Genomic DNA, 16,987 nt, shown 5'->3' on the forward strand with positions numbered 1-16,987 from the left:
ATCATATTCTAATAATAAAATTTTTGAAATATTTTAAAATGTTGTGGTAGCAGGAGAAACATGTTGTGGTTGCCTCTAATAAGTAGTTTTTTTATTGGAATTATACTGTACCTTTGTGATTAATTGCCCATTAAACGATTTTTCAATATATTTTAAATAAAAGTTTTATTTATTTAAGAACAATTTGAATATATATTTGAATATAATAGAATAAAGAAGTAAAGGATACACTTACACTTTATAACAATAAAACGTCATTCAGTTCTCTCTGTTGTCTCTCCGTTTGGTCCATACTTAAGCCGATCACATGTTTATGTTGGAGAACATTATGAAGAAACAACAACAGATGTTTATGTTATAAATACATTCTTTTGTTTGTTATTTCGATCACTTGCATACGATTTCTATTAATTATTAAATGTGGGGTCATTGACAAAACGAAATAATGCGCAAAATTTGCACGAAACATTCGGAAAGAAGCGTTTGTTACTTAAAAAATGAAAAACAACTCCGGCACTGACATCTTTTTCTCACTTATTGATTTTTCTTTCTACACATTTTCATATCTTCATTCACCAAAAAAACTGTGGTCATTAATAGCGTCAAAAACACTCGAACTATTTCATTCTTTGCTTGAATTCCTGTTTTTACTAATTTTATACCATCAATTTCAATGGAAATTAAACAAAATTTACAACCTTTTTGCTCAGCGGCATAACAACTAATGGGAGAAGATTTGCTTTTGGCAGTGAACAGCTGTTGTGGTGCATCGGCAAATTTCGTAGTAATTGATACTTCATATGTCAAGTTAAGCAGATTGTGGTTGGATTGACCATCAGATAATTATGAAAATATTACCATATATCGAAATTTTGTGATTTGTTGTTGTTTTATATGGTGAACAGAATCAAAATTTGCAATATACATTATCTCCTTTAAAATAATATGTGCGCCATAAAAATTATTTGGTGCCAGACAAAATAAAATTTTGTCCACCACTAGTTAAAAAAATATTTTTTCTCTGCGTGTAGTATGGAGGGTATATTAAGTTTGTCATTCCGTTTGAAACACATCGAACTAATCATTTGCTACCCTATAAAGTATATATATTCTTGATCAGGATAAAATTCTAAGACGATCTAGCCATGTCCGTCTGCCCGTCTGTCCGTCCGTCTGTTGTAATCACTCTAGCGTCCGCAATAATTGAGATAGAGTGCTGAAATTTTGCACCCGAGGGTCTTTTTTCCATAGGCAGATCAAGTTCGAAGATGGGCTATATCCGTCCACTCTTTGGTATAGCCCCCATATAACGGTACCTCCGGATTTGAGGATTTGACGTTCTTCGCCACATTTGCAGACCGAATTAGCTATAATTTGGCACTTTGGGTTCCTAGCGATCAACAAACTTATATCCCAAAGGATATGGGCATAGGTCCATGTTTTGGTATAGTCCCCATATAACGGTACCTCCCGATTTCGGTATTTTGAGAATTTTAGCCACAGTTTTTAACCGAACTAGCTGTAATTTGCCATTTGAGGTTCTCAGTGGTCATGAAACTTCTCCACCAAACATCGTCAACATAGGTCCATGTTTTGGTATAGCCCCCATATAACGGTACCTCCCGATTTTCGGTATTTTGAGAATTTTAGCCACAATTTTTAACCGAACTATCTGCAATTGGGCATTTGAGGTTCTCAGTGGTCATGAAATATCTCAACCAAACATCATCGACATAGGTCCTTGTTTTGGTATAGTCCCTATATAACGGTACTTCCCGATTTTCGGTATTTTGAGAATTTTAGCCACAATTTGTAACCGAACTATCTGCAATTTGACATTTGAGGTTCTCAGTGGTCACGAAACATCTCCACCAAACATCGTCAACATTGGTCCATGTTTTGGTATGGCCCCCTTATAAATGTACCTCCCGATTTTCGGTATTTTGGGCATTTTAGTTACAATTTTTAACCGAACTAGCTGTATTTTGACATTTGAGGTTCTCAGTGGTCATGAAGCATCTCCACGAAACATCTTAAACATAGGTCCATGTTTTGGTATAGCCCCCATATATCGGTACCTCCCGATTTACGGTATTTTGAGAATTTTAGCTACAATTTTTAACCGAACTATCTGTAATTTGCCATTTTGGTTCTCAGTGGTCATAAAACATCTCCAGCAAACATCGCCAACATAGGTCCATGTTTTGGTATAGCCCCCATATAACGGTACCTCCCGATTTTCGGTATTTTGAGAATTTTAGCTACAGTTTTATACCGAAATAGCTGTAATTTAACATTTGAAGTTCTCAGTGGTCATAAAAAATCTCCAACGAAAAAATCGTCAATAGCCCCCATATAACGGTATCTCCCGATTTTCGGTATTTTGAGAATTTTAGCTGCAATTTTTAACCGAACTAGCTGTAATGATCCGCATTTTGAGAATTTTAGATACAATTTTGTCTATTCAAAATAATCGTCAATATAGGTCCATGTTTTGGTATATCCCCCCATATAACTGTACCTCCCGATTTTCGGGCATTTTCAGTGTTCACGAAATTTCTTCACTAAAATTCGTCAACATGGGTCCATTTTTGAGGGTCTACATCGTTTTGATGGAACTACCCTCAATTTAACTCTTGAAGTTCTCTGCAGCTATAAAATTTTTCCGCCAAAAAATTTAAAGATACGTTGACTCTTTGATATAGCCCCGTAGGTGCTACCTTTCACCTAGCTGAACACATTTTTTAGATAACACTGTGCAACAAAATGGAGGTGAAAGTCTGGGGCACGGAAAATTCCTCTTGGGGAAGAAAGGCCTTGGTAAGTATATTATGAACCCCGAAAGACAGATCCGCCGTGAGTCGAACTTTCTCGTTATGGTGTGATGAAATTGTAGAGCTTAAGTGCTCTACAAAAACACCAAACAAAGATATAATGCTAATTCAAAAACTTCATCACGCCATAACGCGGATGATCGACTCACGGCGCATCTGTCATTCGGGGTTTTTAATATACACACACCAAGGGCTTTCATGTCCAAAAGAAATTATATCTGCCCCTACATTTGTGTTCACAGTGTGGAATAGTGGAAGGCAGTAGGAGTCTATTCATTGTCGAAAAGTTGTTACACCTAAAATTGTGAAAGGACCCTAATTATTCCATTTCAATTAAGACTATTTTATGGTGGAGGGTATAAAAAGTTCGGCCCGGCTACCTTAACGACTTTTTACTTGTTTTTAGTTCGCAATTTCCTAAAACTCTAATATTTTTTACAAAGTCGATCGATGAAGGATTAGATTTTGATGTCCTTGAAAAAAGTTCAAAAATGATGGCAGTGACCGATTTGGTCCATACTTTACACATCCTAATGTATCTACCAAATATAGATCAGGCTCGATTATGGACTATATTTGTCCACTTCTTCGGGTAACCCCCACACAAAATTTTGGATAAATTCACTTTAGGACCTGCTCTCGAATCATTTTGATTTTTTTGTAACGACTTGCATTTGCTGCCTCAATTACGACAGTAAAAGTTTTTTCAGGGGCAAGTTCATACTTCGTGAGAAAACAGCCCGAAAGTTGTCACCATATGTAGTGGTGGGAGTGCTCTAACCGAATACTGCGTTCGTCCACACTTTGGATATTGTAATATTTCTTCGAATATAAGATGAAATTCGAAGGTGCTGCGTATAGGTTCAATTCTTTCCGGTGATCCCCCACAAAAGTTCGAAAATATTCGCTAAAATCGTACGCGCGATTTCTCATAACCAATTTGGTCCAAACTTTGGATGTTTAAATATTGTCGAAACTTAGTTTATTTTCAATTTTGAGCCCTATCTGTACAATTCTTGTGGTGCCACCCACACAAATGTTCAACATTTTTGTGTGGTTAAGGGTCTGTTCGAGGATCCTTTGGACATTTTTGCCGAAGGTGTTACTAGTGGCCCTGTTTACAGCGATATTATGTCATTCGTAGGCTAGTGTGATAAAAAGCCCTATCTACCGATATCCACGCACATTTTTGAGCTTTAATCCTATTGATACTTTTGTCGGTTCATACGCCCAACATTTTGAAAACCTCCCTAATTCCACAAGTTTTTTTGGGGGGGGGGGGGGGGGGGAAAGTATTTCAATCCACACAGGCTGAGGGTATATCTCTGTCGGCAAAGCCGACTGATAATTTTTTAGTTGTTTTCTTATCGACATATGCACATAACATTTTTCAAAAAAAAAAAAAAAAAAAAAAAAAAAAAAAAATCAGAAAGCAGATTAAGTTAGTAAGACTTTCAAATGAAGGAAAAAAGTTATTTTTCGTGGGTTTCTTCGAAAAAAGTCATGAAAATGGGTTTTTATTTGGCCTGGGTGTCTTCGAAAAAAAATCATAAAAAGGGTTTTTATTGGGCTTTTTTGACTCTCGAAGAACTCTACACTGTTGGCTTATATCCATTTTAAACCCTTGTCATGAATTGCTTATAATTTTTACTGCGTGCAGTCCTTATGATTTGTATTGCCCCTTCATTTGTACATATTTTCTGACGGATAAAAGTTCATTCCAGAATATTCTTATGCAAAAAACTGGCAAAATCGACAAACACCTTCTAACTTGTATTTTGTTGCTATTTTCCAATGTAAGATTCAGCAGAAACCATTTAGATATGAATTATACGATTATGCCCTTCAGGAATTAAAATATGGACCAATATGGACCAATATATATATATATATATATATATATATATATATATATATATATATTTCATACAAAAATAATGGTCCATTTCTCGCGCTAAATAATATCAGATAATCGTCCAAAATGTTTGGCATCTTCTTCGACTTACATCATGAAAAATTTCGTTACTATTGAGCTATAATTGCGACCTCTAGCGTCTTTATGATTACAGTAAAAACAAATAATCTGTATATATTAGGCTGTAGCTTTGTTATCTGAACTCGAACAGAAACAGAAATAAAAATTTAAGCTGTATATTAAAAATTTTCACAATTTTTACACAAAAGGCGTGGTCCGTTTAACCCTCTATATATTATCTGATTATCATCTCAATTTGCAAGCTTCTTTCTTCTATGTCATATACACTTACCTTAGCTAAAATTTCGAGGCGATCGGATTATTATTGTGATGTACAGAGCAGATACAAAATTGGATAAAAAGTATTTTTTTGGTCAATTTCACCCGCTAAATATTTTACGATCATCTCCAATAACAATAGATGTCTACTTTGGTCTGAACCCGACCTCCATACAAAATTTCCTGACGATCGGTCCATAATTGCGGCCTGAAGTTTGATTACAATTTATAATGGACAGACGGACGGACGGACATACATCTCAAAATTACTTTATCTTGCCGAGAAATAAAGATTGGTATACCACATTGGGCGTCTCCAACGAATATTTCGCGGTGTTACATGAATTTTTGCCAAAACAAACTGATAATACCCTTTCCACATAGTGGTGTAGGGTATAATGACACGTTGGCACGATAACTGTCGAAAGGCATGACTCCCAAAAATTAGATCCACTTCCAAGATGGAATATGTCGGTGCATTTCTTCAGGTACACCGTACGCAAAATTACAACACTTTCGCTTAAATCCAATTTAAGGTCACTTCTCGGATTGTGTGACTGAGGGTATTTTTATATTTGTCGGCAAAGGTGAGTGCTAACATTTCACTAGTCGTTAGTCACTTCCACGTCCTTTGAATGAAAAACGTTATGTATTTTCGAAATGATCTGCCAAAAGTTTATACCCGAGAATAGCGGTGCAAGGTTCCACATGGCAGACAACTCTAGATTATAGCCTTTTTATACCCTACACCACTATGTGGGGAGGGTATTAGAAGTTGATTTTGTCGAAAAAGTTCGTAACGCATCGAAATAATAGACCTATACTTATATATACCAAAATGAATGTCTTGACGAGCTGAGTCGATCTGGCTATGTGTGTCCGTCCGTCTGTCCGTCTAAACCTTGTAATCACGCTACAGATCGCAATTTTGATCGTCACCAAATTTTGGGTGTTGATGAGGGTCTCGGATGGGAAGAAGCCTATTGGTTTTGGTGATTTTCGGATAATATTCAGGAGTCGGCAAAAAACTTATTTGGGGGAAAAGGGGTATATCAAAAGCAAAAAAAACAAGTAAGAAAAGTCTATAGTCGGACGGAGCCGACCATGGGATACCCTATACCACTATCCCTGGACAATCGCTCTCCACGGAACTTCTTTTCAATGATTGTGAAAATTTAATTATCAAATATCAGAGATGTAATGTATAATACTTATGACCAAAACCAAAAAGTTATCTAGCTTGACAAAGACACTTTTGTAGCAGGAAAGGAAAATTTAGTTCACGTAAAATGTAATGAAACCTACTTATGTAGTACTACTACTTCCGTTGTTTAACCGCTACGTTATTGAAATTTTTACCGATTTCACACAAAAGTTTCAGTTAATTTAACCCGCTGTGTATTATCTGATCTTCACGTTGGTTTGTACACTTCTTCTTCATCATAAACTCAAACTTTGTTTAAAATTATGCGGGTTATTATTTTGACTTACAGAGCCGCTACAAAATTGGTTAAAATTTTGTTTTGGTCCATTTCACTCCCTGAACATTTCACGATCATCACCAAAAACTAATCATTTCTATTCTGGCAATTTTTATTGAACGGACACACATCGCTAAATCGCTTTATCTCGTCGAGATATGAATTTCGGCATACCAAATAAGGGGTCTAGGACGAATATTTCGTGGTGTTACATAAACTTTTGGAGAGACAATAAGTAGCATGGGATAAAAATGTGGTACTCTACACACAACCCATTATATATTTGGCAGTAGGCCCGTTATCTAGCAAACACTTTATTGCAATTTACATCAGAGGAAAGGTCAGTAGTTTTTTTCCATATGTAGGCTACTTTGCGAAATATATATGTCTTCAAGGAATTAAAATATCGACCAAAAATAAAATTTTTATATTTTTCATACAAAAGTAATGGTCCATTTCACCCGCTAAAGAATATCAGATCATCATTCAAAATTGTAGGCATCTTTTTCGACCTATACTCTTACCCGGTGCAAAATTTCGTGACTATTGATGTATAATTGCGACTTCTAGCGAGTTTATTATTACACTACAAACAAATAACGGAATATATTAGGCTGTAACTCTGTTATCTGATCATGCACACCAACTTAATGGGCATCAATCGAAAGGTCAAGCGTTCCACTTTCAAGTATGTCTCACTTGTCCGGAATGTCACTTCCAGGAACTAAGATATAAGCTGTATATTAAAAATTTTCACAATGTTCACACAAAAGTTTTGGTCCATTTAACCCTCTAAATATTATCCGATCGCCATCTCAAATTGCAAGCTTCTCCTTTGTGATATACTCTTACCTTATTTAAAATTACGCGTTGATCGGACTATTATTGAGACCTACAGAGCCGCTAGAAAATTGGATAAATATTATGTTTTTGGTCCATTTCACCCGCTAAATATTACACGATCATCACCAATAAGAATAGGGATCTATTCTGATCTGAACCTGACCTCCATACAAAATTTCGTGAAGATCGGTCCATAATTGCGGCCTGGAGCGTATTTACAATTTATAATGGACAGACGGACGGACGGACGGAGGGACGGACGGACACACATCTCAAAATCGCTTTATCTCGTCGAGATATGAAGATTGGTATACCACATTGGGGGTCTCCGACGAATATTTCGCGGTGTTACATGAATTTTTACCAAAACAAACTTATAATACCATGGTCGGCCCCGTCCCCTTTGCTCACTTGTTACTTATTAAAAATGTTGCCTTACCTTGTGTATTGTTAACGACATCATTTTAGATATCCCTAAAACACTGTTCGAATTAGCTCAGGAAGTATTTAGCGCATTGCAGTCAGTGCAGTAGGCTCCCATCTCCCTAAAAATGAAATTAAAACAGCAGATATCATTTCATTACAGTTTACGTTTAATTGATGAAGGGAAGAAGTCATAACAGAATTAAATTAATTCCAAACATTATCAACATTTCGCATGCACCTGCCGTTTACTTACTTTACCGTTTACTGACTGCCTTCATGTCTGTCTATTCGATGGTACATATATCTAACTGATCTTTTTATCTTTTTGCCATATCTCAAATTGTTTTACTTTGAAAAACTTCTGGACTTGTATAATTCTTAAATTTACTTTGGAAATTACGTTTTAATAGTGGTTGTGATTTAATTATACGAACAATGGGTGTTACCTAACAACAAATAATAAGAAGTTAGTATGTTTAACTAAATTAAAACAAACAGGAACATCAATACAAGAACATGCCAATGCCCTTTATTGTCAGTCAGGGAAAAAAGAAGAAGTAAGGAAATGTGTGTATGTGTATTTTTCATTTGTAATTTGTGCTTCTCGACCTAGTTTTTGACAACAATGCTCAGTGCTATGTCTCTGGCAGCTAAATACACTCAGTCCACGACTGTATAAAATCATTAAGAGGTGTGATGGACCAAAGTGTCCTGGGAACAGATTCAGATTCAGAAAAAAAACATTTACTTAGGTGACAAAAGAAGCTTAGTTAAGAATTAAACTGGACTTAAGCACAAAGCGTTGAATTTATTTTTTTGGTGGAGGTATTCATTTCTATAGGTAAATATGTGAATGGCTGGGCAAAGACACTAGGTTGACTTGATAAGTAAAAGGCTTCAAAAATACTTCATATCTGCAAATTTGCAATAATGGTTGTATAAATATAAGTTATCAAAATCAGTCTTTGTCTTCTAGCCATTCACATTCAATATGCCTGATGAGCTGACGTAAACCACCAAACGATCGTAGCATATTGGTTGAGTGTGTGGTGACTTCGCTAGAATTCACTTCTTCAACACAAAAACTCCTTAGGTCATGTTATACCCCGTTTATATATAACCGGATTTAACAAACCGACTGGGTTTTAAATGTCAATTCCATTACTTATATTTCAAACAAATCCTCATAAAAAAGGTTAACCCTGCAAAAAGCTCTAATATAAACAGCATATTAGCTCGATTAAAAATTCCATTACTTAAAAAGTACTTTTTTAATTTTGGAAAAAAATTAAATTTTTTGAAAAAACATTTTTGAAAAATTTTGTTAAAAAATTGTTTTCAATTTTTTGTATTTTTATTGTTTGTTTATTGGTGTTTGACCTTTTTAAATAGTTAGAACTTATGAAAAACTCAAAAACACGCATATGTTGATGCAAAATATGAATAAATTCAAATTTTTAACATTGACCTTGACTTCCTCTGCTCATCAGTTTTTGCAATAGCATATGATATGTTTGTATGTTAATTTTCCGCTTAACTTGGCTCTGGGTAGTTAGTTGAGTAGGTTTGGCAGGGCAGTTGAAAAAGTGCAGAAGTTTTGCACGATATCATCAATGCTTGCCCTATAGTACAGAGATTTACATGGCTGCACCATCCCGAATGTAATTGTGACAAAAGTACTATGGTTTGTCGTGGCACCTGAAGTTCTTCATCTGCAATAGATGGGGGATGTATTAAGAGGACCACATTCTTGTGGTAGTTGATTATTGCATATGCGGCTGCATCTGTGTGAATGTTATCCAAGCCTGCTTGATAAGCTTGCTGATCTAGGGGTTCTCTCTTTCTAAATCATGAAGATCCCTTCTGACATGCCTGGGTGGTGGGTCATATGTTCCATATTGTGATTAGGATGGCTCTCACGGTAACACCCGAGCAATTACTGCTTCGAGAGCATGCCATTGTGCTAATGTACAAGAAGAATCTTCGTCTTCTTATGCAAATTGTCTACTGACGACATGGTATCCAGTATCCTGTTGCAGTTCTCATGGCGGTTTTTTGACAAGTTTTTCAAACTTTTCTTTTGAAGTGTTCGTCATAACCCAACTTAGGTTTTTATGCAAAGAAAATTTAACCAAGCCCACTTTTACGGCCCCTTTTAATACCCTCCACCATAGTATGGAGGGTATATTAAGTTTATCATTCCCTTTGTAACACATCGAACTAATCATTTGCGACCCTATAAATTATCAAGAATATAGATCAGGATAAAATTATAAGACGATCTGTCCGTCCGTCTGTCCGTCCGTCTGTCCGTCCGTCTGTCCGTCCGTCTGTCCGTCTGTTGTAATCACTCTAGCGCCCGCAATAATTGAGATAGAGTGCTGAAATTTTGCACCCGAGGGCCTTTTTTGCATAGGCAGGTCAAGTTCGAAGATGGGCTATATCGGTCCACTCTTTGGTATAGCCCCCATATAACGGTACCTCCGGATTTGAGGTATTTTGACGTTCATCGCCACATTTGCATACCGAATTAGCTATAATTTGGTACTTAGAGTTCCCAGTGATCAACAAACTTATATCCCAAAGGATATGAGCATAGGTCCATGTTTTGGTATCTATATATATAAAAATGGTGTAAAAAATTTATAGTAATTCATAAAATGAGAACGGCTAGGCCGATTTCTGTAAAATTTTTTGTCAGTTATTCGCATTTTCGAGGAGAAGGTCTTTGCGGAAGAAAATTTTGGAAAATCCCTCTGGAAAAGTCGGAAAATTGAAAAAATCAAAAATTGAGTTTTTGTATGAAATTTTATTCCTTAATAGCGAGACGAAATTCGCCGGGTCCGCTAGTAGTCCATATACAAGGCACCTCCCGATTTTCGGTATTTTGAGAATTTTAGCCACATTTTTTAACCGAACTATCTGCAATTTGACATTTGAGGTTATCAGTGGCCATGAAACATCACCACGAAACATCGTCAACATAGCTCCATGTTTTGGTATAGCTCCCATATATCGGTACCTCCAGATTTTCGGTATTTTGAGAATTTTAGCTACAATTTTTAACCGAACAAGCTATAATTTGCCATTTGAGGTTCTCAGTGGTCATGAAATATCTCCACCAAACATCGTCAACATAGGTCCATGTTTTGGTATGGCCCCCTTATAACCGTACCTCCCGGTTTTCGGTATTTTGAGCATTTTAGTTAAAATTTTTAACCGAACTAGTTGTAATGTGACATTTGAGGTTATCAGTGGTTATGAAACATCTCCACGAAACATCGTCCACATAGGTCCATGTTTTTGTATAACCTCCATATATCGGTACCTCCCGATTTTCGGTGTTTTGAGAATTTTAGCTACAATTTTTAACCGAACTACCTGTAATTTGCCGTTTGAGCTTCTCAGTGGTCATAAAACATTTCCAACGAAACATCGTCAACATAGGTCCATGTTTTGGTATACCCCCATATAACGGTATCTCCCGATTTTCGGTATTTTGAGAATTTTAGCTGCAATTTTTAACCGAACTAGCTGTAATGATCGTTATTTTGAGAATTTTAGCTACAATTTTGTCTATTAAAAAATAATCGTCAATATAGGTCCATGTTTTGGTATACCCCCAATTTTCGGGAATTCTCAGTGATCACGAAATTTCTTCACTAAAATTCGTTAACATGGGTCCATTTTTGAGGGTCTACATTGTTTTGATGAAACTATCCTCAATTTGACTCTTGAAGTTCCCTGCAGCTATAAAACTTTTCCGCCAAAAAATTTAAAGATAGGTTGACTCTTTGGTATAGCCCCGTAGGTGGTACCTTTCACCTAGCTGAACACATTTTTTTAGTTAGATTAGATAACACTGTGCAACAAAATGGAGGTGAAAGTCTGGGGCACGGAAAATTGCTCTAGGGGAAGTAAGGCCTTGGTGAGTATATTATGAACCCCGAAGGACAGATCCGTGGGCCATCAGGAATTAGCGTTATAGTCGAAAAGTTGTTCCACCTAAAATTGTGAAAGGACCCTAATTATTCCATTTTAATTAAGACTATTTTATGGTGGATGGTATAAAAAGTTCGGCGCGGCCGAACTTATCGACGTTTTACTTGTTAAATTTTCTTTTTGGATCTTCTCTACAAAAACTACTGAACTGATTTTCCTGAAATTGTCATGGAATGTACAGGGATGGCCTCCGGTGAAAATAGGCTACTAATTTAGTTTCGGCAGGGGCAAGGTACTTCCCCTATACCCTATTTTTAAAATGCTATACCTATTTCAAATAATTACGAATGTATAGGTTTGGAAATTAATTTGCGCGAGAATTGTGGCTGTGTCTCCGACCTTACCTACTTTTTTATTACCCAAAGACTTGACCACGCCCACTTTTCAAAATATGTTACACCTACAAAACTACTGAACCGATTTTCTTGAAATTTTCAGGAATTTTCATATAAGTCTCAATAAGCGGGAGAATTCGCCTTAACCAGTTTTTTAAATTTTATTATTAGATCGCTTTAGTATAAAGATAGGGAACATGGACGATGAAATCCGACAGTCTGTAAGAGAAATGAAAATTTACAGACTAAATCTGTAGGTAAATTAAAAAAAAAGTACTTCAGGTCTTCAACCAGCAGAATTTATGTGTAGTGGCAGCCGTATTGAAAATGTTTCGAAACATCCGTTCTTATTTTCGAACATCAGAACGGTTGGTTAATTAACTCTTAAGTGGTTAATGGATATGCAGCGTTGAGAGGTGATGACTTCGGGCGGTCTTCTGATGATGGTAGGGATATGGTCTGATCGAGCTGGCGAGTTGCGAGTTGACGTAACTTGTGAGGCCAGGTGGTGGTGGTGATGGTTTTTACCTGACGAACTACTAAATCCACTTCTAATGCGATATTTCCTAAAAACGCTGTAAATATCACAACTTTGTAACCTGTAGTAGTTGTTGATGATAACAACGACTCAATTGGGGCCATGTTCGTGTAGCACGATAAAACATAAGCCCTATCGCAGTCCCTAAGACGAACAAATCCTGAGCAACCCCACCCCACGGCAGCGGGTTCTTTCGTAGCGGATTGATGCGGAACCACACAACATCAACGTTCCGACCAGCGGCTGCCACCTCAGTGTACATGTGTTTGTATTTGTTTCGTTTTTCTGAATTCTTTTGGTCCGTGCCGGGACGGAGGAAAACCCAGGACCAATTTATTTGTGCTCAGTTTGTCACATTCGCATCTTCAACCATATGCAATAGATGCCAGGAGTGGGGGTTGCTCTGGACTTGTCCACGTGAGGGACTACGACAGGGACTATGTTGCTGCATGCTGCGTGAGTACAGTCCCCAGTGAGTCGTCATCGGATTACGAAACTCCCTCGTCGTCAGATTATGAAACTCCCACGCAGTCCCCTCGACAGAAACTGCACACTCAGCCTTTATCCCAGAAAATGCATCCTTTTTGCAATTTAATTGCAATGGATTCCGAGGTAAGATCGAGGAATAGTAGATTTCATGAGTCGGAAGAACATCAAGGTCGCGGCGGTGCAAGAAACCAAGCTTAACAACAACTGTAGCTTACAACGTTGTGATGGTTACAACGTGTTAAGGAAGGATCGCACCAGAAGTGGAGTTGGGGGATTAGCTTTCCTATTGCATCAGTCTGTCCAATACAGATCTATCTCGCTTGAGCCTGTCTCTAATGACCCGTACATGGAATGTATGGGGGTAGCAGTCAGATGTGGAACTGCAGAGATAGAGTTGCTGAACGTATACATCCCGCAGAGAAATAGCTGTATCTCAGACTACGAGCCTTATATTAGTCCGCTTTTGGAAGGCCATAATCGTCTAGTCTAGGGGACTTTAATGCGCATCATGGGATGTGACATTCGGCCCTCGGAACGACCAGAGGGGTTCAGCGCTGGCTGAGCAGATTGACAGCTCTACGTTTTGCACGGTCAATAAGGACGTCCCTACCAGAATTAGAGAAGAGTGTCACAGTTCGCCAGACATAACCATCGTGTCACCTGGTCTGACAAATGATGTTACCTAGCAACCCGTCATTTCGCTTGGATTAGACCATCTCCCCATAATTGTCTCCATTAGCAGACCACCCGATTTCATCACCTCTGAACGCCGCACGTTCGTCAATCCTTGGAAAGCTGATTGGCCGAGTTTTAGAGAGTTCACGAATCACCGCTTCAGAGAACTGCCCAATCCTTCTGATGTTCGGGTAGCGGAAAGGACGTTCCGAAACATCATCACTGCTGCAGCCGCTCGCCATATCTCTGCTGGTCGAATGCCCGGATTAGCAAATGAGCGTGATGAGCTTCGTCAAGCCAACCCCACTGAACTCAGAGTCAGGGAGCTGACACTGGAAGTTAACAGGCTGGTCGGCGAACATAAGCGGAACAAGTGGTTAAATCATCTGAAGAGTTGCAACATTAGAGCCAGTAAAAGTGAATTGTGGGTAACGGTTAAGTCACTCTTGAACCCTGGAAGGATGAAAGATAGGACCTCAGTCACGTTTGGCGACGTTACGTTGACTGTCCCGAAGAGGTGCGCAATTTATTTCAATCGATTGTTTGTCGAGCACCCCCAGAGTGACAGGGCGAAGAGGAGAGTATTACGTCTCATCAGATCTCTTCCTGCCGAGGATGAACAACCTGAGTTTACAATGGATGATGTTGCAAATGCCATCAGGAACTCTAAATCATCCAAAGCGTTGGGCCCTGATGGAATCTCAATGGTAATGCGGAAGCAGCTGGATGAACCGGGAGTGGAGTATCTCACTAAGGTTCTCAACTTGTCGCTAGCCACCCTCATTGTTCCCGAAGTCTGGAAAATGGGCTGGGTGGTCGCGCTACGGCAGCCAGGCAAGGATGCCAGCAAAAGTGAATCGTACAGGCCGATTTCGCTTTTGTCGCCCGTAGCTAAGACCCTTGAGGCCTTAGTCCTCCCCAGTATTCGGAATAGCTATCAAGTTGCCGATCATCAGCATGGATTCCGTAAGCAGCATATCAAGACAACAGCGCTGCTCGCCATCTCCACATATATTTGTCAAGGACACAACCAGAGACCGCCATGTGATAGAACAGTGACGGTGCCGCTTGACTTATCAAAAGCCTTTCATACAGTCAGACACTCCACGCTGTTTGAGGACATTGAGCAGCCAACTCTCCGGCTAAGCTTAAAACGTTGGAAAATCAACTATATGTGTGAACGCCAGTCGTACGTGGAATTGAGGAACAAGAAGTCCAAACCCCGTAGAGTGAAACAGGGAGTTCCCCAAGGTGGGGTGATATCTTCGGAATTGTTTAACCTCTACCTCTCCAGTATTCCGCTCCCTTCAGACGGCATCGAGATCGTAACGTATGGGGAAAATTGCAGGTCATTACGTCAGGTACCTTCCCTGATGACATCTTTGAAAGACTAAGCTCCTTTTTAACCGATCTTACCACATTTTTCCACGCGAGGAATATGCAGATTTCCGCAACAAAATCTACAGCTACTCAGTTCACCACATGGACAGCGCAGTTTGGAAGAGAATTGAATGTCGTGGTCGACGGTAGCAGAATTCTGACCACAACCTGCCCAAAATTTTTAGGGTCATATTCGACAATACGATCACGTCTTGCGCTCACGCGACAGCTATCTCCTCAAGCCCCTAGCCGGCAGCACTTGGGCTGCAGATGAAGAAACCTTGTTGACCACATATAACGCGAAAGGTCGGTCTGTGGTAAGCTATGCGGCGCCAGTTTGGAAAAAGATTCAAACCTGTCAGAACAGCAACGGAGTGCCTCCTCAAGTCTTCAGTGGACCATCTACATGAAGAGGCAAATATTCTTCCAGTAAAGCAACACAATGAGGTGCTTTCGTTGCAGTAGTTGCTTGGGTGTTACCGTGAGAGTCATCCCAATCACCATCTGCTGACACATTCAGGCATATCAGGAAGTATATTCATGCTCTTGAGAGGGAGGTCCAACAATATAGGAGAGAACCCCTAGATCAACAGGCATATCAAGCAGGTTTAAATAGTATTCACACGGATGCAATTGCTAAGGCCATAAGCAAATATAGTGTCAATAAAGTTCTCGGAGTACATCCCCCATCTATCGCAGCTGAGGAGCGTCAGCTGCCACGACAAACCAGAGTAGTTTTGGCTCAACTACGCTCGGAAATCGACAGCGCCGTGCAAGACATCTGCCCAGTATGCGGCATGGGCCCGCACGACACAAAATACCTATTCAACTGCCCCGCCAAACCTACTTATCTAACCCAGTGGATCTGTGGTTACATCCCATCGAAGCAGCCACTTTCCTGGAACTGGAGATAGACCCACAGCCAAACTGAACAGAAGAACGAACATACAAACATAATAACAAACACTGTCCACTGATGTCAGATATTTTAGCCCCCAGCTAACTACAAACCCACAATATGGCCACCTCACCTCTAGGCGTTGTTGTCATGCTCTTCCCGGTCCTTCAGGAAGTGAAAATATCCAAGGATCAGTTTCACAGATTATCGAAATAAGTAAACTTGTGTATATATCCTTCGTTGACAATATACAACATTTCTGCAGGTAAGTGTCGGTACAGGTTCACGTTTTGATATTTGGTCTTCGTCGTCCTGAATGAACTTAACGCTGTGTTAATTTATTTAAATGATATAAATTTTTTTAACTATACCCATTACTCAAAATTTGCATCAATATTACTTTATATTCGTTTTCATAAAATTTAACATATATTCAAACACCCCCTAAGGATCAAATTGTATACTTAAAAAAAAACAAAAACACTTAACTGCTTCACTTGATATCTGTGAAAAAAACTTAAAAACATTGAAAAAGTATCTGGAAACCTCTTGAGTATGCAAAGTCAAGTACCAATAAACAAAACTTGGTAATTAACACAGACTCAATAAAGATGACCACAACATACATACGTGAGTGTGTATGTATAGTGTAAGTGGTTAAAGACAAAAACTTGTTACAAAAAGGGTAAAACAGGATGAATGAAGTCAACAAGGGCAAGAAGAACAAAAAAAACAACAACAAATCCCACTTGTATTGAACACTTAATGGTTAACATCCTCAATAAAGATACAAAAATAAATATTCTACACAGCTATATATTTGCACAACACA

The sequence above is a fragment of the Musca autumnalis genome, unplaced genomic scaffold, assembly GCF_047663935.1.
Source record: "Musca autumnalis isolate F117 unplaced genomic scaffold, ASM4766393v1 scaffold_1, whole genome shotgun sequence".
In the NCBI taxonomy this organism is placed as follows: domain Eukaryota; kingdom Metazoa; phylum Arthropoda; class Insecta; order Diptera; family Muscidae; genus Musca; species Musca autumnalis.